The sequence below is a fragment of the Oryctolagus cuniculus genome, chromosome 12, assembly GCF_964237555.1.
Source record: "Oryctolagus cuniculus chromosome 12, mOryCun1.1, whole genome shotgun sequence".
In the NCBI taxonomy this organism is placed as follows: domain Eukaryota; kingdom Metazoa; phylum Chordata; class Mammalia; order Lagomorpha; family Leporidae; genus Oryctolagus; species Oryctolagus cuniculus.
Window position 1 is genome coordinate 81,865,220 of NC_091443.1, and position 22,835 is coordinate 81,888,054.

The following is a 22,835-nucleotide window of genomic DNA, read 5'->3' on the forward strand; positions in this document are numbered from 1 at the left end:
GCACCGCGCTGATCCGATGGCAGGAGCCAGGAGCCAGGTGCTTTTCCTGGTCTCCCAAGGGGTGCAGGGCCCAAGCACCTGGGCCATCCTCCACTGCACTCCCGGGCCACAGCAGAGAGCTGGCCTGGAAGAGGGGCAACCGGGACAGAATCCGGCGCCCTGACCGGGACTAGAACCCGGTGTGCCGGCGCCGCTAGGCGGAGGATTAGCCTAGTGAGCCGCGGCGCCGGCCTAAATACGTTTTTTTTAAAGCCTTTCCTTGGAATGTCAGAGTGCTGGTGCAAGTCCTGACTCTTGTGCTTCTGATCCAGCTTCCTGCTAGTATGAGAAGCAGAAGATGATAGCCCAAATACTTGGGTTCCTGCCACCCATGTAGGAGACAAAGATGGAATTCCTGACTCCTGACTTAAGTCTGACTCAGTCCTAGCTCTTGCAGGCATTTGGGGAGTGAACCACCGAATGGAAGATCTCTTTCTCTCTGTCTGTCTCCCTGCTTCCCTCCCTCCCTTCCTCCCTCCCTCCATCTGTCACTCTGCCTGTCAAATACATAAATCTTGGGGAAAAAAAAAAAGAAACCAGAGAAGAAGAAAAGTCCAAAGGATATGAAAAACAAATAGAAATGAACAAAATGACAGGATTTTATCTTTATCACTAGTAGCCTTGAATTTAAATGAATTGAATTTCTCAATTAGAAGATAGACATTCTGAGTGGATAAAAAAATAAAAAGAAGACCCAATGTTACATTGCTTACAAGAAATTTTACCAATAAAGACACACAGAGAGAAAATAAAGTAATGAAAAAGTATACCATGCAAATGGAAAATAAAACCAAGCAGGAGTAGCTATACTCACATAAGGTAAAAAACACTTTGATTCCAAAAACCATAAGAGGGGCAAGTATTGTGGTACAGAAGATTAAGCCATTGCTTAAAAAGCTGGTATCCCATATCAGGGTACCAATTTGAATCCCACATGCTCTGCTTCCAATTCTGTTCCCTGCTAATGCAGCTGGGAAAGCAGTGGAAGATGGATTGAGTACCTTGGTGCCTGCTACCTACATGGGAGACCTGGATGGATTTCCTGGCTCTTGGCTTAAGCTTGGCCCAGCCCCAGCTATTGTGGCTATTTGAGGTCTATACCAGTAGATGGAAGATCTCTTTCTCTCTCTCATTCTCTCTCAGTCTCTCACTATGCTTTTTTTTTTTCCCTAAAGATATTATTTATTTGAGAGGTACAGTTACAGAGAGATGAAGAGACAGAGAGAAAAGTCTTCCATCTGCTGGTTCATTTCCTAAATGGCTACAACAGCTGGAGCTGGGCCAATCCAAAGCCAAGAGCCAGAAGCTTCTTTTGGGTCTCCCATATGGATGCAGGGGCCCAAGCAGTTGGACCATCTTCTACTGCTTTCCCAGGCCCTAGCAGAGAGTTGGATTAGAAGAGGAGCAGCCAATACTTGAACCAGTGCCCATGTGGCATGCTGGCACTACAGGTGGTGGCTTAGCCCACCACGGCACAGCAACAGCCCCATCATTATACCTTTTAAATAAATAGATAAATCTTAAACTATAAAAGATGTGAGGTCACTATATAATGAAGAAGGACCAGTTCAACAAAATAACATTGTAAATATATATGCTCCCGAATAACATTGTAAATATATATGCTCCCGAGGCTGGACCATTCGATTATATAAAACAAACACTATTAGATCTAAAAAAGAGAGATGGGTTAGGCATTTGGTACAGTTGTTAAGACATCACTTGAGATGCACCCATCCCACATTGGAGTGCTTGGGTTCAGGTTCTAGATCCAATTCTGATTCCAGCTTGCTGCTAATTTGTGAAAGGAGGCAGCGGTGATGACTACAGTGCTTGGGTCCCTGTCAAGTACTACATGGTAGACTGGGACTGAGGTCTTTTTTTTGTTTAAATATTTATTTTTTTATTTGAAAGGCAGTTACAGGCAGAGAGATAGAGGCAGAGACAGAGACTGGGGAAGAGAGAGAGAGAGAGAGCAAGAGAGAAATCTTTAATCTTATGGTTCACTCCCCAGATGGCCTCAATGGCTGGGATGAGGCCAGACCAATGCCAAGAGCCCAGAACTCCATCCAGGTTTCCCATGTTGGTGCAGGGACCCAAGGACTTGGGCCATTTGAGTCCCAGCTGCTCCTCTTCTGCACCAGCTCTCTGCTGTGGCCTGGGAAAGCAGTAGAAGATGGCCCATGTCCTTGGGCCCCTGCACCCATGTGGGAGATCCAGAAGAAGCTCCTGGCTCCTGGCTTCAGATTGGTGCAGCTCCAGCCATTGCGGCCAACTGGGGAGTGAACCAGTGGATGGAAGACCTCTCTCTCTCTCTTTTTTTCTCTCTCTCTCTCTCTCCACCTCTCCACTCTCTCTGTCTGCAGGTCTTTGGGGGAAGGAACCATGGGATAGATGTCCCTGTGTCTGTCTCTTTGTCTCTCAAATAAATACATAGATAGATAAATAATACAACAATAGTTGGGAACTTCAACACCTGATTTGCACCACTGGTTAGATATCCAGACTCCAGCCCTTCAAAAATCAAAGAAACATTGGAGTTAACTATAATAGAATCCAAATGATTTTTTAAAATATTTTATTTGAGTTATAGACAGTGAGAGGGAAAGACAGGGAGAAAGGTCTTCTATCTGCTGGTTCACTCCCCATGGCCACAACTGGGCTGATCCAAAGCCAAGAGCCAGGAGCTTCTCCCACCTGGGTACAGGGACCTAAGTACTTGGGTCATCTTCCACTGCTTTCCCAGGCCATAGCAAAGAGCTAGATTGGAAGATGAGCAGCCAGGACTAGAATTGGTGCCCATGTGGGATGCTGGCACTAAAGGTGGACTGTGCTACAATGCTGGCCCCCTAAATGATTTTTTGACTTAACATGTTTTTGAGATTTATCTATATTTTTGCATGTATCAACTGCAGGTTTCTTTTTTTTTTTTTAGCAGGCAAAGTTAGACAGTGAGAGAGAGAGACAGAGAGAAAGGTCTTCCTTCCCTTGGTTCACCCTCCAAATGGCTGCTACTGCCGGCGCGTTGCGCCGATCTGAAGCCAGGAGCCAGGTGCTTTCTCCTGGTCTCCCATATGGGTGACTGCAGGTTTCTTTTAAACCCTGAGTAGGTATACATTACAGTGTGTTTATCCATAAAATACTTAAACAATTAAAAACAATAATAAAATGATATGGCTCAGACTGTAGTATAATGGTAAATGTACTATGTACCCTTCATATGAATATATTCTGCTTGTCTTGGGTATAGGCCAACTTGACTTATACTTTTCTTCATGTTTTCCGTACATATCCTTACTGATTTTTTAGAATCTATTTGGGATAGACATTTGACCTAGCAGTTAAGATGCTAAGAAACTTGCATCCAGTATTGGAGTGCCTGGGTTTGAGTCATGAGTCCACTCTCCATTCCAGCTTCTAGATTATGTGTGCTCTGCTTAATGTACATCAGGTGATAGCTCAGGTAGTTTGCTCACTGCTACCTACATGGAAGAATTAAATTGTGTCCTTGGCTCCCAGATTCAACCTGAGCCAGCCCTGTGCCCAAGCACTTGGGAAGTAAGCAGTGAATGAGAACTCTCTCTGTCTCTCTGCCCCTTAAATAAATAAAACTTAAAAAACAAAAAACCTAAAAAAGACATTTAGAAATCGATTTGTTCGATTATTAACACTAGACTACTAAAAATCTCTAATGCTAATTAGGCATTACTGTACATTTCTTTTAAGTTTTACTGTTCTTTTTAGTATTGTACTTCAAGTCTGTTATTAGGTACCTACACATATAGGATTGCTGTAATCAAACCAGTGCCCATATGGGTTGCTGGCACTGCAGGTGGAGGCTTTGCCATCTGCGCCACAGCACCGGCCCCTATCCTGTTACTATTTTTTAAGAGACAGCCTCCATCCAGTGGTTCAGTGCCCACCCCTCAAATGACCACAATAGTGAGACTGAACCCAAGAACTGGAACTCGCACATGGTTGGCAGGGGAACAAGTACTTGACCATCTTCTGCTGCTTCCCAGGTGCTTTAGCAGGAAAATGCATTGGAAGTGGAGTGGCTGAGACTTGAAGGGGCATTTTGACATGGGATGCCAGAATCACAAGCACAGCTTAACTTGCACCACAATGCTAGCCTCCATTGTTAGTCATATTTACTAATGACGAAGAAATGCCAGATATTTGAGGAAAACCTATTAACATGAAATAGATCAAAATAAATATTTAAAAAAAAAATGACTGCAGTATGTGGAGGCATTTGACATAGCATTTAAATTGCCACTTTGGATGTCTGCATCCACTCTCAGAACGCTTGGCTTGAATTCGGGCTACTCCACTTTCAGACCAGCTTCCTGGGGCCAGCACTGTGGCACAATAGGTTAAAGCCCTGGCCTACAGTGCCAGCATCCCATATGGGTGCCAGTTCGAGTCCCAGCTGCTTTACTTCCAATCCAGCTCCCTCCTAACTGACTGGAAAAGCAGTGGAAGATGGTCCAAGTCCTGGGGCCCCTGCACCCATGTGGGAGACCTGGATCCTAGCTTCAGATCTGCACAGCTCCAGCCATTATGGCCACTTGGGGAGTGAGCCAGCAGATGTAAGACCTCTCTCTTGTGCATTCTTTCTCTTTCAAATAAATAAAATAAATCTTTAAAAAAAAAAAAAAAAACCTTCCTGCTAATGGAGACCTTGGGAGGCAGCAAATGATGGCCCAGTACTTGGGTCCTTACCACCCACCTGGAGACTCATGTTCTTTTCCAGGCTTCTGGCACTGCTGTTGCAGACATTTGAGGAGTGAACCATAGGTGAAAGTTCTCTCTACATTTCAAATAAAATGAAAATAAATAATTTAAAAAAGAAAACAACTACAAAGAATAGAGATAATTCAACACAGAGAAGGGAAAAATTATTTTAATATCCTACTTTTCCACTGAAGATATCTAAAATATCTAGATAACCTATAAAAATTCTATAAATCATAAAAAGATAATAATTTTGTGCGCATTTGCCAGTTTGGAGAGAGAAGCAGGCCCCAGAGAGGTGAGCCATTGTGCGCAGCATGTTTGTCCTGGCTGTATAGGATAGTCCTGAAGAGGCAAGTGAGAGACGAAGCTGCACTTGCCAAAATCTTCCTTGTGTAAAGCAGTGACAGTCTGCAGTGCTCACCAATGATGGTGACCTACTCCAACTTTGTTTTTTGTGTTTGTTTTTTATTTTTATTTATTTATTTCAAAGGTAGAGTTAGAAAGAGAGAGAGATCTTCCATCATCCACTGGCTCACTCCCCAGATGCCCACAATGGCCAGCCCTGGACCAGGCTAAAGTCAGGAGCCAGGAGCTTCTTCCAGTCTCCCACATGGGTGTAGGGGCCCAAGCACTTGGACCATCCTCTGCTGCCTTCTGAGGTACACCCTCAGGAGCTGGATGGGAAGTAGAGCAGCTAGGACATGAACCAGTGCCTATATGGGATACCTGCATTGCAGGTGGCAGCTTTACCTGCTGTGCCACTGCACCTCCCCCTACTCCAACTTTGGGCAGGGCCATGAAGGTCTATCCTCAGAGAAGGGACATGGAGTGCAGTTTCTCTTATGTAATGTGCTGGCACAGCGAATTCTACACCGCTAAACCCATTGAGCACCTGGAAGATAGAAACCAAAATCCCTATGGGAGAAGTTATCATAGCACATCTCAGATGACTTCTTCTTCTTCTTCTTCTTCTTCTTTTTTTTTTTTTTTTTTGACAGGCAGAGTGGACAGTGAGAGAGAGAGAGACAGAGAGAAAGGTCTTCCTTTGCCGTTGGTTCACCCTCCAATGGCCACTGCGGCCGGCGCGCTGTGGCCGGCGCACCGCACTGATCTGATGGCAGGAGCCAGGTACTTCTCCTGGTCTCCCATGGGGTGCAGGGCCCAAGTACTTGGGCCATCCTCCACTGCACTCCCTGGCCACAGCAGAGAGCTGGCCTGGAAGAGGGGCAACCGGGACAGAATCCGGTGCCCCAACCGGGACTAGAACCCGGTGTGCCGGTGCTGCAAGGTGGAGGATTAGCCTAGTGAGCCGCGGCACTGGCCTCAGATGACTTCTATAAATACAATTTCAAACACAATGTCCTGAATTCAATTAAAGATCGTGATAAATTCCCATTTCTCCCGGCAATACTACTCCAAGGTACAAAGAAACAAGAAGCCATGAGTGAGAACCAGCAGAAAAAACAAGTAACAGGAAAAAAAGTCACGGGACTCCAGAAATTGGGATTACCTGAAACAGGCTTAGTAAACAACTATGGTTACTGTGTTCAGGGACAAAATAAAGCTTGAAAATCTCAGCAGGGAATTGCAGAAAAGTAATCAGGGAATTATATAAAAAAGTAACACAGCAGATTTAGAGGCAGGGGAATTCCAGAAGTGAATAAAATGTTATACACTTGTTTTTTTGTTTAAAAAGTAGTTTAGTAGGTTAGTCATGAGAGATAACAAAGTGATTGGAATAAAGTTCAAAAGAATCTAACCAGAACAAAACAAGGAGTAATTAAAAAACAGGAGATACACTATAAAAGGAATTGACACAAATTTACTTCAGAAACTTCCTGGAAGATGTACATTTTCTTATTTTCTTTCTCTCTTTCTTTCTTTTTTTTTTTTTTTGACAGGCAGAGTGGACAGTGAGAGAGAGAGAGACAGAGAGAAAGGTCTTCCTTTGCCGTTGGTTCACCCTCCAATGGCCGCCGTGCTGATCCAATGGCAGGAGCCAGGTACTTCTCCTGGTCTCCCATGGGGTGCAGGGCCCAAGTACTTGGGCCATCCTCCACTGCACTCCCTGGCCACAGCAGAGAGCTGGTCTGGAAGAGGGGCAACCGGGACAGAATCCGGTGCCCTGACCGGGACTAGAACCCAGTGTGCCAGCGCCTCAAGGCGGAGGATTAGCCTAGTGAGCCGCGGCGCTGGCCCATTATCTTTCAATTCCATTTTTCCACTAAGTTTTTGAGATACCCTTTCATATAAGATATAGTGAGAAGATTTAACATGTTTAATCAAAGTTCCAGGAGAGAAGAAGGAATGTATCTGAGGCAATGTTCTGAAGAGATGATGGCTGGTGATACACTGATCACCAATTCACGAAGCCCTTTTGAGCCCAAGGAAAATAAACAAAACTAAGTGTCCAACTCAGGATGATGTGTGTGTCCTTGGCCTAGCCATTAAAGATGCTGTGTCACACATCAGAGGACCTGGGTTTGATCCCTGGCTTCCTGACTCCAGTTTCCTGCCAATGCAAACCCTGGGATACAGTGGTAATGGCTCAAATAGTTGGATTCCTGCCACCCACTTGGGAGATATGGATTGGTTTCCTGGCTCCTGGCTTTGTCCTGGCCCAGACCTAGCTGTTGCAGGAATTTAGGGAGTGAATTGACCAATGGGAAATCCCTCCCTCCCTCCTCCTTCTCTCTCTCTCTCTTATAAATAAATAGAAAATAAATAAATGTTCTTTTACTTAAATAAAAAAGAAATTTAAGCAAATAAAGACAGATAAGTCTTAGAGAAAAAAACTATAGGTTAACTTTGACAAACTGTAGTTAAACTCACTGCTGGTTTCTCATTGACAACAGTGAAATGATATCTTCAAGGTGCTTTGAAGAAAATATACCACTCAACAAATACATCAGTAATTAGGCAAGTTCATATATTTTCTTAGTTATTCCTGGCAGAATACAACTACTAAAGGATATTCTATAGGCTGTTCATCATGCAGAAAAATAATGCCATGGAATCAGAGAGTTAGCAATGAAGAGCAAAGAAAATGGTGATTGTGAAGACAAATCTAAATCATATTGACTGTGAAAACAGAGGAATCTGAAAAATAATGTCTTGAGAGGTTCAAATGTTTTAGAGGAGTGAGCATTTGGCATAGCAAACTTGCTTGGGATGCCCTCAGTCCCATATCCAAGTACCTGGCTTCAAGTCCTGGCTCCAATCCCGATTCCAGCTTCCTCCTAATGTGTATCAGGAGAGGCAGCAGGTGATGGCCCAAGCAGTTGGGTCCCTGCTACCCACGTGGGAGGCCCAGATAGAATATATATATGTATATACATGTACACATACACACATATATGTAAACTACTTATATACATATACATACATACATATATGTAAAACTACATATATATCACAAGGGGCTGTGTATGTGTGGATATAGATGTGTTTGCAATAATACTTAAGCGTTGTTAAGCCGTTTCTACATCATTGCCTAGAAGGATAATAAAAGTAACAATATAGGATTTTGGTAAGTAAGGATGACTGTGAAGTTGCTATGGTGATCATCCAAAGAATTAAATAGAGGGGCCAGCACAGTGGGTTAAGCTACCATTTGGAATATTAGCATCCCATATTGGAGCACTATTTTATGTCCCAGCTGCTCTACTTCTGATCCAGCTCTCTGCTAATTGGCTTGAGAAAGCAGTGGAACCATATAAAAATGGTTCAAAGTGTACAGGAGGATGTGCATAGTTTACAGGCAAAGGCCACACCATTTTATATAAGGGACTTGAATAGCTCCAGATTTTGATATCTTCTGGGGATCCTGGAAGCCAACTCCCATGGATACTGAGGTGCCCATGAATACACCCAAAATGATTGAAAGCAGGCCTCAGATACTTGTACACGAATGCTGATGGCCGCATTTTTCACAGGAGCCACAAAAGTGGATGAACTGGAGTGTCCCTGAATAGTGAATGAACAGTTGTAGAATTTAGGTACTCTGCTTTAGTTCTCAGAATATTTTTATATGGTAATTTTTATTTATGGGCCCAGCACTGTGGCGTAGCAAGTAAAGATGCCACCTGCAGTGCCGGCATCCCATATGGGCACTGATTCGAGACCCAGCTGCTCCACTTCCAATCCAGCTCTCTGCTGGCCTGGGAAAGCAGTGAAAGATGGCCCAATTCCTTGGGCCCCTGCACCCGTGGAGGAGACCCGGAAGAGACTCCTAGCCATTGAAGCCATTTGGAGAGTGAACCAGCAGACGGAAGATCTGTGTCTGCTTCTGCCTCTGTGTAACTCTGCTTTTCAAATAAATGAATAAATCTTAAAAAATAAACTGTACCTTTAAAATATTTTATTTATTTGAAAGACAAAAAGAGAGAAAGAGAGAAGTGACGAGTGCTTCCATCTGCTGGTGTATTCCCCAAATGCTCACAATAGCCAGGGCTGTGCCATGCCAAAGCCAGGAGCCTAGAATTCTATCCAGGTCTCCCATGTGGGAGTCAGGGACTGAAGGTCTTGAACCATCACCTACTGCCTCCAAGAGTGTGCATTAGAAGGCTAGAATCTGGAGTGGAGCGGGAACTAAAACCAGGCATCCTAAACAGAATCTTAACCACTTAACCACTGTGCCAAATGTCTGGGTTTTCCTCCTTCTGTTTGATGAATTATCTTTTTCTCTGTGGCTATTAGAAGAAAATGTTTAGCAGCTGACATTTGGTGCAGTGGTAAAGATGCCATTTGGGACTCTCTGGGTTCAAGTCCCAACTCTGCTCCCAGTTCCAGCTTCCTGCTAATGCAGATCTTGGGAGGCACCAGATAATGGCTCATTAATTTGGGCCCTGCCACTCACATGGGATATCCAGATTGAGTTCTGAGCTCCTGGCTTCAGGCTGGCCCAGGCCTGGCCACTGTAGGTACCTGAGAGTGAACCAGTAGATGCAAAATCTCTCTATCTCTCTTTTTCTGCATTTCAAATAATTTTTAAAAAAGTTTATCATGGTCTCTCTCATGTTACAAGTTTTTTTTCTTCAAATATCTGACTTTTTTTTGGTTGTCAATAACTACTTTTAAACAATGTAGTATAAAAACTGACCATGAAAGTTTGTGTAAGAAGGTGCTCCCTACTGCCAGGCAGGTGTGGGCAGGTGAGGCCTGTATTAGACTGTAAAGTGTTTATTGCAGCTTGTCTTACCAGCTACTCTTGTTCTCCTCCTCTAGTTCAGTCTGTTTCTTTACATAACTTCCTGTCCCGGTTTTTGCCCATGAGTTAAAGGCCTGGATGCCATTCATTCTGAGGTGAAGAAGGGTGGAGAGGTTTGATTCTGCCACATAGAAACGTACAGTTCATCTCTTCCCTTTCCCTGTCTGCATCTTAGTCTTGGTCTCCCTTACCATGGATCCCTACCCTGTTTAGCATTCTGCAAGGCAGGTACCTTGCTTATTGGTGCAAGCATCATGATAGTAGTCCATAGTGTGGCTTTTTTTATTTTGTTACAGTAGTCACTAATACTGTATTTAATGTCTATCTTTCAGATATTTGGTGGGCTAACTTGCTTGCTGATAATTCTTATTGTTTTGGGTTTGTCCCTTTAAAATTCCTTTACCAGTTGTCATGGTGATGTTGAGGTTGATACACGCGTGTGGTCAGTCTGTTATCGTTTACTAGGAGAGAAATTTCAGTTAAATAAAAGAAAATGTGCTGGATGGAAATTCAGTTAAATAAAAGATTATTTTTTCCCTCCTAAATGTACTTATTTAAGGAAAAAATGCTAGAACTTTCTATGTTCTACAAAATGAACTTAATGTTGAGATGTTTAAGTAATTTTGATTCAGTAGGTGGCACTCTTTCCTAGTTTAACTCCATCCTAGATTAGTGTTTAGGGTTCACAGTGGAAAGATTTTGTCTGTATACTTCAAGTAAGATTTCATAGTTGGTTATCATTAACTTTAATCAACTGATATTTTCTGAATTTAAAAATATTTAGGCAAATTTCAAAATTAAAGTATTAAATTACTTTCTATGAACAATCTTTCCAGATTTCTTAAATGTTAACATTATATTGACATGCTCTATTACAAGAAATAGCAGCCAGCACTCTGGAGTAGAGGTAAAGCCACTGTCTGCTATGCCAGAATCTCATACGGGTGATGGTTCCAGTCCCGGCTGCTCCACTTCCCATCCAGCTCCCTGCTAATGGCCTGGGAAAGCATCAGAAGATGGCACAAGTGCTTTGATCCCTGCTACCCATGAGGGAGACCTGGATGAACTTGGGCTTCAGCCTGGCTCAGCCCTGGTTGTTGCAACCATTTGGGGGACTGAATCAGCAGATGGAAGACTTCTCTCTCTGTCTCTCTCTGTAACTCTCAGCTAACTAAATAAATCTTTTTTAAAAAGTTAAAAATAATTAAAATCTTACCTGAAGACTTGACTACTAAAGGCATTCAGATTCAGGTTGTTACATATTTTAAAAAAATGCCCTTGGGGCCGGCCCCATGGTTCACTTGGTTGATCCTCCACCTGCAGCGCTGGCATCCCATATGGGTACCAGGTTCTAGTCCCGGTTGGGGTGCCGGATTCTGTCCCAGTTGCTCCTCTTCCAGTCCAGCTCTCTGCTGTGGCCCGGGAAGGCAGTGGAGGATGGCCCAGGTGCTTGGACGCCTACACCCTCATGGGAGACCAGGAGGAAGCACATGGCTCCTGGTTTCGGATCGACGTTAACTCCGGCCATGGTGGCCATTTGGGGGTTGAACCAATGGAAGGAAGACCTTTCTCTCTGTCTCTCTCTCTCACTGTCTAACTCTATCTGAAAAAAAAAAAAAAAAGCCCTTTTACTATATGAGCAATTTCATTTTATTCCCTTCCTTTTGTCCTTCTTCAGTGTCCTTATTGCTGAATAATTCCCTAATACAAAAATGGTCTTGTAAAGGTACTGTATTTTTTTTTTCTTTTTTGGACAGGCAGATTTAGACAGTGAGAGAGAGAGAGAGACAGAGAGAAGGGTCTTCCTTCCGTTGGTTCATTCCCCAAATGGCCACCACGGCTAGCCAGGAGCCAGGTGTTTCCTCCTGGTCTCCCATGCGAGTGCAGGGCCCAAGCACTTGAGCCATCCTCCACTGCCTTCCAGGGCCACAGCAGAGAGCTGGACAGGAAGAGAAGCAACCGGGACAGACTCCGGTGCCCCAACCAGGGCTTGAACTCCCTGCAGGTGGAGGATTAGCCAAGTGAGCTGTGGCGCCAGCAGTACTGTATATTCTTTAAATAAAACATAGGCTCTCTACTGTTAAGCCAAAACCAGTCAATATACATTTTACACAGTTAAACTAATACTAATAGAGTTTAGAGAAAATGTTAATGTTTTCTAAAAACTTTGCATGATCTATAAATAATAACAAGCAAGTGCATCAAAGCACCTGTACTTCCTGTTCTGAATTTTGAAAATAATTAGCCAGTATGTAAATCAACACTTAAAATTATAATATCCACAGGGTTCACATCTAATTTAATCTGAAGTAAAACATGAAATGTTAGAGCTGAAAGAGACTTTGGAGATTATTTAGCTTAACTTTTTTATTTTTTAAAAAGATTTTTATTTCTTTATTTGAGAGGTAGAGTTTCAGACACTGAGAGGGAGAGACAGAGAGAAAGGTCTTCCATCTGCTGGTTCACTCCCCAGAAGCCAGGAGCTTCCTCCAGATCGCCTACTCAGGTACAAGGGTCCAAGCACTTGGGCCATCTTCTGCTGCTTTCCCAGGCGGTAGCAGAGAGCTGGATCAGAAGAGGAGCATCTGGGACTCTAACTGGCGCTCATATGCAGTCTGGCTTTACCTGCAATGCCACACACCAGCCACACTGTGAGATTGTTTTAATCATTAAATATATATAATATATATATATATAAAATTCAAATATATCTTGAAGGTTGCTTCTAAAGGCCATGAAACTTTAAGATTGATAAATACTCGTCAAGATCATATTGTCTTTTTTTTTTTTTTTTTTTTTTTTTTTACAGGGAGAGTGGACAGTGAGAGAGAGAGACACAGGGAGAAAGGTCTTCCTTTGCCGTTGGTTCACCCTCCAATGGCCGCCGTGGCCGGCACGCTGCAGCCGGCGCACCACGCTGATCTGATGGCAGGAGCCAGGTGCTTTTCCTGGTCTCCCATGCGGGTGCAGGGCCCAAGCACTTGGGCCTCCCATGCAGGTGCAGGGCCCAAGCACTTGGGCCATCCTCCACTGCACTCCCTGGCCACAGCAGAGAGCTGGTCTGGAAGAGGGGCAACCCGGACAGAATCTGGCGCCCCGACCGGGACTAGAACCTGGTGTGCCAGCGCTGCTAGGTGGAGGATTAGCCTATTGAGCCGCGGTGCCAGCCCATATTGTCTTTTGAGGTTATCCTTCCACCAAATAGCTCCTCGATTTTTGAGAATTTATGATTCGGTTGATTGCAGAAGAGTTTGGTAGTAGAAAAGAAAGGCTGTTTGTTGGCTCTTTTCTCTGTCTTTGCCTCTCTTTCTTTCTGTATATACAATAAATATTATACAATCGTGTATTATCTGAATTAAACACAATCTCTGCTTGCAATCATGTAACCTGAAACCATATCTTACATTCAAAAGTTTAATAAAGAGATGGACTACCTCTGCTAAATCAAGAGTTATGGAATGGGTAGTATTTTCCTTTCAGTTTCAGGTTCCAGGGATATCTTGGTACATCAGTAAAAAAGCTATATGTTGGAGTCACTAAGTGTTCTGACTAATGCATCTCTGAGATCCTTTTAATTCTTTCCCAAAAGTTCATCTGAGGAAGTAGTACAGTAAATACTTTTAAGAAGTTTCCAAGAAAGTTTGCTTTGTTTTCTTGCAAAGAGCTCACAGAGCTGACCCCGTAATTCCTCTTGATTGTGAAGTAATCAATGGGTGGGAGGCCTCCCAGTCTTTCATTCCAACGTGGTAATTTGCAGTATTTTTTTCTTTCTTCTTTTTTTTTTAAGTTTATTTTCATCTACTTGAAAAGCAGAGAGATTGGGGGGGGGGGGGCTCGGAAAGATTTTTTTCCATCTTCTGGTTTACCTCCCAGATGGCCACAAGAGCCAGGGCTGGGCCAGGCTGAAGCCAGGAACCTGTAACTACCTGTGGTGTGGCAGGGACCCGAACAATTGAGCATCATCTGCTTCCCAGGTTGAATTAGAAGGAAGCTGGATCAGAAGCAGAGCACCCCGGACACTCCTTTATGGGATGTGGGCGTCCCAAGTGGGCACCTAACTTGCTGCACCACAATACCCACCCTAGAAATTTTTATTTTTTCTTATTTATTGTAGGTGACCCATTAATTCAACTCAGTTTTTCCTTCTTAGACCGAACTGAAATTCCTGCCTGGCAGATTGTTAAACACCGCAGGCCTATACATGCAGGCTAATTTGGTAAACATTATTTTATTGCAGTTTGGGGAAAGCAGATTTTTAGCTTGGAATGTATTTGCATAACTCTGCTATTCCACAAATGAGTAAAATTAATTTTCAGGGATTTTATGCAATTTGATTAAGATTACAGATTTCTGATTGCTTGGTGGCAAAACTGAAACTAGAAGCCAGTGTCCTTGTTCAGCATAGGTCAGTAAAGCATGATTGCTATGTTTATGCCAGGAAGAGAAAGACATTTTTTTTTTAGTGTTTTGGAAGGGACAGGTAGGTATATAAGTGGATATAATACTTAGAAATGCCAGTATATGTGAAAATTGAAGAGCGTACAAAAGTGAGAGTTAACTCAGTTTAGGGGGTGAATCAATGTGTCCTGGAGGAAGGATTGGAAGAATGGATTTGCTCAGCATGAGTGGGGAGACTGGAGGAGAGGACAGGCCATGGGAGGTACAAAGGTGGGGTGATGGTAACAGAAGGAACAGTAGGTATAAAAGTAGGGAAATGGAAAAAGAAAGACACATATCTATTAGGACGTGGAATCAAGCAAGGGTGACACTTGTCCTGTAGCTGGTTAAGCCTCTGCTTGGGATACCAGCATCCCATATGGGCACCAGTTCGAGACCCAGCTTTTCCACCTCCATCCAGCACCCTGCTAATACACCTGGGAAAGCAGTGGAAGATGGTCCAAGTGCTTGGGCCCCTGCACCCATGTAGGAGACCAGGAAGAAGCTCTGGGCTCCTGGCTTAGGCTTGGCCCAGCCCTGGCCATTGTGGCCTTTTGGGGAGTGTACCAGTGGGTGGAAGATTCTCTGTCTCTCTCTCTCTCTCTCTCTCTCTCTCTCTCTCACACACACACACACACACACTCACTCTCTGTCTTTCCTCCTAGCTCTGTAACTTTGCCTTTCGAGTATATAACTAAAAAATTTTTAAAAAGATTTTTTTAATGAAAAAGAAAGGATGAGACTTGAATACTGTGGGTAGGCTAAAGGAATGGAACTAGTAGGAAAAGTGAAGTGAACAATAGTCGAAATAGAAGGATTCTCAATGGGGAAGAATTCCTATGAAGGCAGAGGAAATGAGATTCAAAGCTCACATGGAAGAATTGGTCTTGGATAAGAGGAAGGACAACCCATCCACTGACACAGGTGAGAAGGAAGAAGTGGTTGTGTAAATGGAATTGGTTTTGTTAACTTCAGGGGGTAAAGCAAGGGCTGTCTTAGAATAACAGATTTTTTTCTTAGAGAATTATAAGAAGTTTGGAGAGTTCCTTGAATTCTAAGCAGAGGCATTGGCAGGGACTGGCAGGTGAGAAAGGATAGTCAAGAATCTGGATTTTGAAGGATTTTAATTTCTAAGCTAAGAATTTCAGGCTTTAACTAGAGGTGATAGGGAGTTGCTGAAGGCTTTAAAGCAGTTTACGATCTTGGTCATTTACTGTCATACTCTGGCACTGTTTCAGGGTTGAATTGACGGCGGTGGGTGATGGTGGCAGGAGCAGAGGCATAGCAATCAGGGAACTACTGTATGTAATTCAGGTGAGAACTATCTCCCACTCTACTATTACTCCTCTAAATACATCCTTACAGCACCTGTTCCTCATGCAACCCTTTTCTTTTCTGGGCTCCCCACCTTTGATTTATTATACCACCACCATACCCTGCTGTTATTATGTTAGTGACTATTTTGATTTTTTTTTTTTTAATCTCTCTGTTCTAATCGTTCTCTTCCCAGCCAGTTCCAAACCTGATACCTCGGTAGATTTCTCCATAAAACCTGAAGCTCACATACCAAATCCATTTGTATCATCATTTCTTTTTTCACGCCTGTTTCAGTGAAGGCCACTGTTTCTCCTCCCCAAGTCTAGTTCTTCCATTGGAGCTTTAAATTTCATTTTCTCTGCTTCCATAGGACTTTTTTTCTCATCAAGCAGCCTCTAATTTTCTGTTACCTTTCACTTTTCTTTTTTCCACTGGGTCTTTTCTTTCAGCATATTAACTGGATTCAAGTCTTATCCTTTCTTGATCCTACATCCTGTAGATGTGTGTCTCTCATTTTCCACTTACTACTGATGTCATGAAATGGTACTGTCCTTTTCTAACCTGGACTTCTCAGTCTTGGCATTGTTGACATTTTTTTGCCTGATAATTCTTTGTTGTGGGAGCCTGTCCTGTACATCGTGGGATATTCAGTAGCATCCCTGTGGTTATTGTCCACTAATTATCAGTGGCATTTCCCAGTTTGTGACAACCAAGACTATCTCCAGATTTTGTCAGATAACTCTTGGGGGTCAAAATCACCTGAAGTTGATAACCTCTGTTCTAAACCATGTAAGATCCTTATGACAGCTACTCTTGCTTATGAATCTTATTTCCAGACTAAAGACATTTTGTATCTTTGAGCACCCACTTCACTGCTGAAACTCTTTCCTCTTTTGGCTTACTACCTGTATCTCTTTTTTTGTTTGTTTGATTGCTTTGCTTTTCCTTTCTTTCTGGCCCATTCATTTTCTTCTGGAAGTTCTTTTCCTTCTTCAAGTCTTTTATTTAAGATTTATTTATTTATTTTAAAGGCAGAGTTACAGAGAGACAGAGGCAGAGAGAGAGAGGTCTTCCATCGCTGGTTCACTCCACAGGTGGCTGCAAAGGCTGGAGCTATGCCGATCCGAAGCTAGGAGCCAAGAGCTTCTTCCAGGTTTCCCACGTGGGTGCAGGGGCCCAAGGACTTGGGCCATCTTCCTCTGCTTTCCCAGGCCACAGCAGGGAGCTGGATCGGAAGTGGGGCAGCCAGGACTCAAACAGGTGCCCATATGGGATGCCGGTGCTGCAGACCAGGGCTTTAACCCCCTGTGCCACAGTGCCAGCCCCCTTCTTCAAGTCTTAAAATGTCACATTTCCCCAGGAATCTGTTTCATTCTACATATATACTATGGTTGACTTCGCCAAAATTATTGTTTCTACCATCACGTAAGTATTAGTGATTCAAATGTCTATCTGTAGACCAGACTGGTCTCCTGAGCTCCAGAGCCTTATATCCAACAATCTTTTGGAATTTCCACTTTGGAAAAATGTTAGACACTTTGGTTTGTACTTATTTGCAGGGCAGTCCCACCCTCCACCAAAAGTCCCAAACAAAAAATTGGGTTTTGCAAGCCTGGGTCTGTTTCTCGAATGGTACCACCACTCAATCACTGACTTAATGCCGTAAACCTGGAAGCCCTGGATTCTCCGGTTTCATCCTCTAAATCCAACTGGCCATGCAACCCTCTTTTTGTATTTGTCCTCTCTTTCTCAGTCTCATTTCCACCAGTTTCATCATTTTCCACCTGTCATCACAATTACTCCCTTCTCTCCCTTCCCCAGGAGCTACCCTCCAACCTATCTTCTATTCTGTTTATATAACGGTGTCTCTAATAGTCAAATCTTTTTGATTATTACGCTGATTAATTTTCCCCAATGGCTTTCCATTATTTCAAGAATAAAGTATTTCAAACTCCTTATCCTAGCACCCTTGCCCCAAGAAAACCCACACAAAACAAAAATAAAAACAAACAAAAAATCTTACTCTATTTCCATTTACTGTTCCCTCATCTTTTATTCCCCGGCATGACACCTTCAGTAGATCCTGGTAGACAGTTTGCTTCATGCTGGTTAGGTATCAAATTTTGTATCTTAGCATGTGTTGCTCTTTTTGTCTGAAATGCCATCTCTGTTTTATTTAACTATCCTCTCATGTTGCAAAATTTTGTTTGAACAGCACTTGCTTTAGAATGTCAGTAGGGTCCCATGTTTATGTTGTCATTATCAGACCATCCTTGCCCTTCTGTATTATAGTATAAATAATAGATTTGTTGTTTGAATCCTGAAAATCAGGTGGTGATCATGGATATGGTACTTCTAGTATCTAGCACAAATATCTAATACATGGTAAATGCTTGATAAATATTTATTAATCAAATTAACACAAAAGATACTGAAAGTCTGGACTGGTGCAGAATATGCAGAGGAATGGGTGGATTTGCAATAGTTGAATATTTCAGAGGTATAATTGAAAGGACTTATTGGTTGATTAGAAGTCAAGAGTAAGGAAGAGACAGTAGTCACAGATGATCTTTAGGTTTCTAGTTTGAATAATTTGGTGCTACTAACTGAGACAAGAAAGACTAAGATTGATGTGGTATAAATATAATGGACTTATTGGTTGATTAGAAGTCAAGAGTAAGGAAGAGACAGTAGTCACAGATGACCTTTAGGTTTCTAGTTTGAATAATTTGGTGCTACTAACTGAGACAAGAAAGACTAAGATTGATGTGGTATAAATATAATAAACCAACATTTATTTCTGATATGATGTCCTAGAGATGCCTGTATCTAATACAAATGTAATGCAAGCTACAAACTTTTCAATTCTCTAGTAGCTGTTTTAAAAAAAGAAAAAGAAATAAGTGAAGCTAATTTGAACAACTTATGTAACTTAGAGTTTTTCAAGTCTACTATTAACATTGTGGGCCAGAGAATCTTTTGTCATGGAGTACTGTCCTGCGCATACAGGATGCTTAGTAGCATCCCTGGCCTCCACCCACTAGATGCCAGTAGTCAACCCCCTTCTTCCTGTGTTGTGACAACCAAAAATATCTCCAGATGTTCCTCAATGATACAGGGAGTTATCTTGAGAACCACTGAGTTAACTCAATAAATACAGAACATTGTTTCAATATATAATCAATATTAAAAGTATTGAGATTTTCACAATCCTTTTTGTATGATATGATTGAAGTTGGATATGTACTTTTCACTTAAAGCAGTTCTCAGTTTGTAGCTACTAACATTCAAGTGATCAACAGGCACACGTAGCTGGTATCTAATAAAGAGCACAGTTCAAGAGCTTTAGGTAAAAGTAAGTTAGGGTTGAGAATATAGGTTTGAAGAAATCATGAAACAGTAACAAAACTATGGGTGTAGGTAAGATGGTCCAGGTGGAATTCCATAATTAGAGTGAGAAAACAGGAGGATTGAGGAAAATCCTGGTCGTGTTCTTTCAGTTTTCTTACATATTCTGCCACTCTTTCTTGTATATTATTATAATTTAAAATATTTTCTTCACTGAGCATTCTGGAAAACATGAGTGAACAAAATAAAGAAAATTGAGAGGATGAGTTGATGGCAAAGGGAGAAATTAATGTTTATTGGACACTTAATTGGTAATGTTTGGAGCATTCTATAAACTGTCATTTAATCTCACAAGAACCTTTTGAGGCAAATACTGTTATTCCAATTTCTGCAGGAGGAAACAGATTTATAAGAGCATAATAAACAGCAGTTAAGTGGCACTGGGCTTTTGAAAGGAAGTCTACTTGATTGACTCCGAAGCCCGTGCGCCCGCCCTCCACCCTCCTAGTGCATACAATGAAGCAATTGCTACCTACTGATTTTCATAAAATAATTAAGAAGGCTGATGCGATTGTACAACCCGAGTTCCCAGGATATGTTACTACTTTTGCTCCAATTCCGGAGCCAAATTTACGTCAACTGTGAGGGGTCGTGATCAATGTCGTTAGCGCATATGATTTGAGTATCATTTGTTTTTGAAGGACACCAAGCCACGATGTTTTTGTTTAAGAGTGCAGTAAGTACAGTCACTAACTCTGTAGTTATTTCTAGTCAGGAAAAAAATTAACCAAGATGTAGTAAAAATTACGCCTAAATACTGAACGCCTAGTCACCAAAGAAGATAAAAATAATGAGATTTGTGACAGCGTTTGGTTTCGCGAACAGACCGAAGAAGCGAGCACAAAGGGGGAGGGTCGGGGAAGGGGGCGGAACAGTGAGAAACGAGCGTCCGAGCAGGCGCAGACAGAAGCCGATGTTAATGGAGGCGTGAAGGCTATTGCGCTCTCACTTTCCGAACTGTCGTAAAGGCCTCCAAGTGTCGTGCTCACCCAGTAGGGGAGGGATTGGTTAGGCGGCGGCGGCGGCGGCGGCCGTAGGAGAGCAGCAGCAGCAGCGGCGGCAGCGGCGATGGTGGCGAGGTGTTCTCTCTGCGCAGCATAGCAACGCCCGCAGCTTCGGAGAAGGAGTCCTGTGGGGCCGAATTAGGCACTCTGAACCCAAGCCGGGTTATCTGGGCCGAGTCCAGCGCTGCCGCACGTACAGTTCTGGTGGCGGTGACAGACGCTGCTTTTGACTCTAGGGGCCTATTAGGCCGAGATCTGAGGCACAGAGCGCCGGCTCTCGACGCGTCCTCTTCCCCCTCCCTTACATTTCCTGTCTTCCTTCCTGGGTCGGTGATTCCCGGACCCTGGGAAGAGGGTGGCTAATGATTAAGGTGAGGGAAACAGGGGGGAGGGGAGCGAGGGAGGCCGCGCGTGCGCGCATCGGGGGAGGGGCCGGCCGGGAGCGGAGAAAGAGGAAGGGCTGCGGCCGCGGCTCGCTGGGGTCTGCGAGCGGCCGGTGCCGCCGGCTCCCGGGTGACGCGGGTTTGGGATCTCCGCAGAAGGTTTGATTGTGTGTGAGCAGAGCATTCGTGCGCCGACACACCCACAAGCCCGCAGTGAGGGAGTGGGGGTGAGCAGCTCGCTTTCCCCCGCTTCTCCCCTTCCTAGAGTGTGAGGCTAGGGGCTGAGGACCGAGGCGTGGGAGTGGGGTTTGACAATGGAGTGGTGGAGGTGGCCGGGAGCCGGGGAGTTGGAGGGCGCTCGGTCGGCCCTGACGGTTAGGGAGTTGCCTCCTCCTGTGATCAAGGAAACGCAGTCCGCGGAAGAGCAGAAATATAGACGCGTCAGATTTTTGTATGGAGTTGGCTTTTTGGTCGTTAAAAAAAAAAAAAAACTTGATTTTCTTTTAAATGATTGTCTTTAGAGAATATTAGAGTCAGTGGCAGTGCTGTAGTGGAGATAGGTGTTATGTACTACTAAAATGAGATTTGCCCCGTTCTTAAATAGGTTAAAGTAGATCTTTATAGCTAATTTCTTAACGCAAGTGTTACATTTTAACGTTTTTTTTTTTAAATGCCAGGAAGTATAGGGTATTCATTTGATTTGTTCGTGTGTGTAGTGTGGGGGTGACCCCATTGTATTGTTGTAAGCTTTCCTGTTTCTTGATTTATGTGCGGTATGAATTCAGAACTCTCTTGAGAAGATGCCAGATGACAGACTTCGTTTTTATAGGAGTTCTTAGAGCTTTAGAACCTGATTTAATCCAAACTTTATTTCATTTGGTATTTTTAATCTTCCTTTTTCTTGTTTTAGGGACTTATACCAAAAAAGAAAATAATAGGAAGAAGAGAAAGCTAACCTGCCTTTTCCGTGTGAGTGTGTGTGTGTGTGTGTGTGTGTGTATGAGATTGCTTGCAAATTCTGGAAAGTGATCTTACAATTACATAGAAGTTTTATAATGCTGGTTGGTTTTTACTTAGCTTTATTAAGGTGAAAGGCTACATTTTGGTAGTTTGTTACTATGTGTTTTTCAGTAAAAGCTTACATAGTAATATAAGCCATGTTGTTTTTCAACTTAAACAGTACTCTTCAGTTACAGTAAAGAGACAAAATAGATAGATGAGAAGGAAGTCCCTTTACCCTGAAAAGAATTTATTTTTTTTTAAGCCATGATTTTACTTTTGTCATTGTCTTGCTGTTTAACCTTGGGCAAATGACTTCATCTTTCCCCTTCTGATTTGTTTGAATCTGTCAGCCACAGTAAGATTCTAAAGATTGGTGTGTTCATGAAATGACCAGAATGATATTGTAAGGAAGAATGCCCTCCTCCTTGTTTGTCAGAGCCACTGTCTCTTAGGTATGTGGATCCTCTTGTCACTTTTGCCCTTTTATTGAATGTCTGTTGGTCACTTGTTAATTCACTAGAAATAGACTTGGCTTTGAAGAAAGGCATTATTAAAATAATTCAGTTTTGGTGAAAATGCAGTATAGTGGAGGTTACCCCTTAATGAATTTCACTTCAGTACTCTTATTTCTGCAAATAATTGAGAGATAGCTATATTGATGTTTATGATATGAGAGTAGCTATTTACTTGTATAAACCAAAGGAAAGTTGTTTAGCAGTTATTCCTAGATATTTTTACTTTAAAATTAAGTGTGGAATAAAAAACTCACTGAATCAATCCATTTAGATTTTTAGATACTCCTTTTGTTAGAGGGGTTTCTGTGTCATACTTTACTTAAGGCATAATTATATATGCCCCTATAACTTACCATTAGCATTCTGTTGCAGTATTATATGAAAGAGCATAGGGCTAGAGATCAGAGATCTGGATTTTAGTTCTAGCTTTGCTTGCTGTACATTGGATCTGTGAATTTATTGTTAACCCTTTCTGGTCTTCATATTCTCTCTCAGCTGTTAAAATAAGAAGTGTAGCATAGATACCACTGGTTTATGTTAGGGCCCAAATTTAGTGCTTTCTATTTTTAGTTAGATGTTTTTATTATTCATTATTGTATTCATTATGATCAGATCCTCAGAAAGAAATGCTGTACTGAGAGTATGAATTCATTTATACATACATACATATGTGCACATATGTATATGTATGTGCAAAAGAAATGATAAAGCCATGTTTCTTTTTCCAGGTAATGTTGGTGTTCCATTGATACATTGTGCTTTAATAACTCTAAGATGGTAC

General features: G+C 42.6%; 1 protein-coding gene and 1 long non-coding RNA gene across 41 annotated transcripts in view; one reads left to right on the top strand and one right to left on the bottom strand.

Annotated features, from left to right (window-relative positions):
- RNF111 (ring finger protein 111) overlaps positions 1–22,835 on the top strand; it is a 136,434-nt gene that overhangs the window by 39,783 nt on the left and 73,816 nt on the right. For 4 of the 40 annotated variants that reach the window (XM_051821947.2, XM_070054273.1, XM_070054271.1 and 1 more), the window contains exon 1: positions 20,052–20,525. The exons of 10 other annotated variants lie outside the window; for them this stretch is intronic. The gene's annotated coding sequence lies outside the window, so the exon portion shown is untranslated. Of the gene's footprint in view, positions 1–15,663; positions 15,740–20,051; positions 20,526–20,577; positions 20,765–21,452; positions 21,507–21,889; positions 21,992–22,835 lie in introns of those variants that run through there. 26 more of the 40 variants (XM_051821948.2, XM_070054274.1, XM_070054272.1 and 23 more) reach the window with 18 other exon arrangements.
- Positions 12,344–20,267, bottom strand: LOC138844696 (uncharacterized). The gene is made up of 2 exons (XR_011380924.1): positions 20,140–20,267; positions 12,344–12,613 (listed from the first exon to the last, which is right to left on the bottom strand). It is a non-coding gene; the product is annotated as an uncharacterized lncRNA (long non-coding RNA).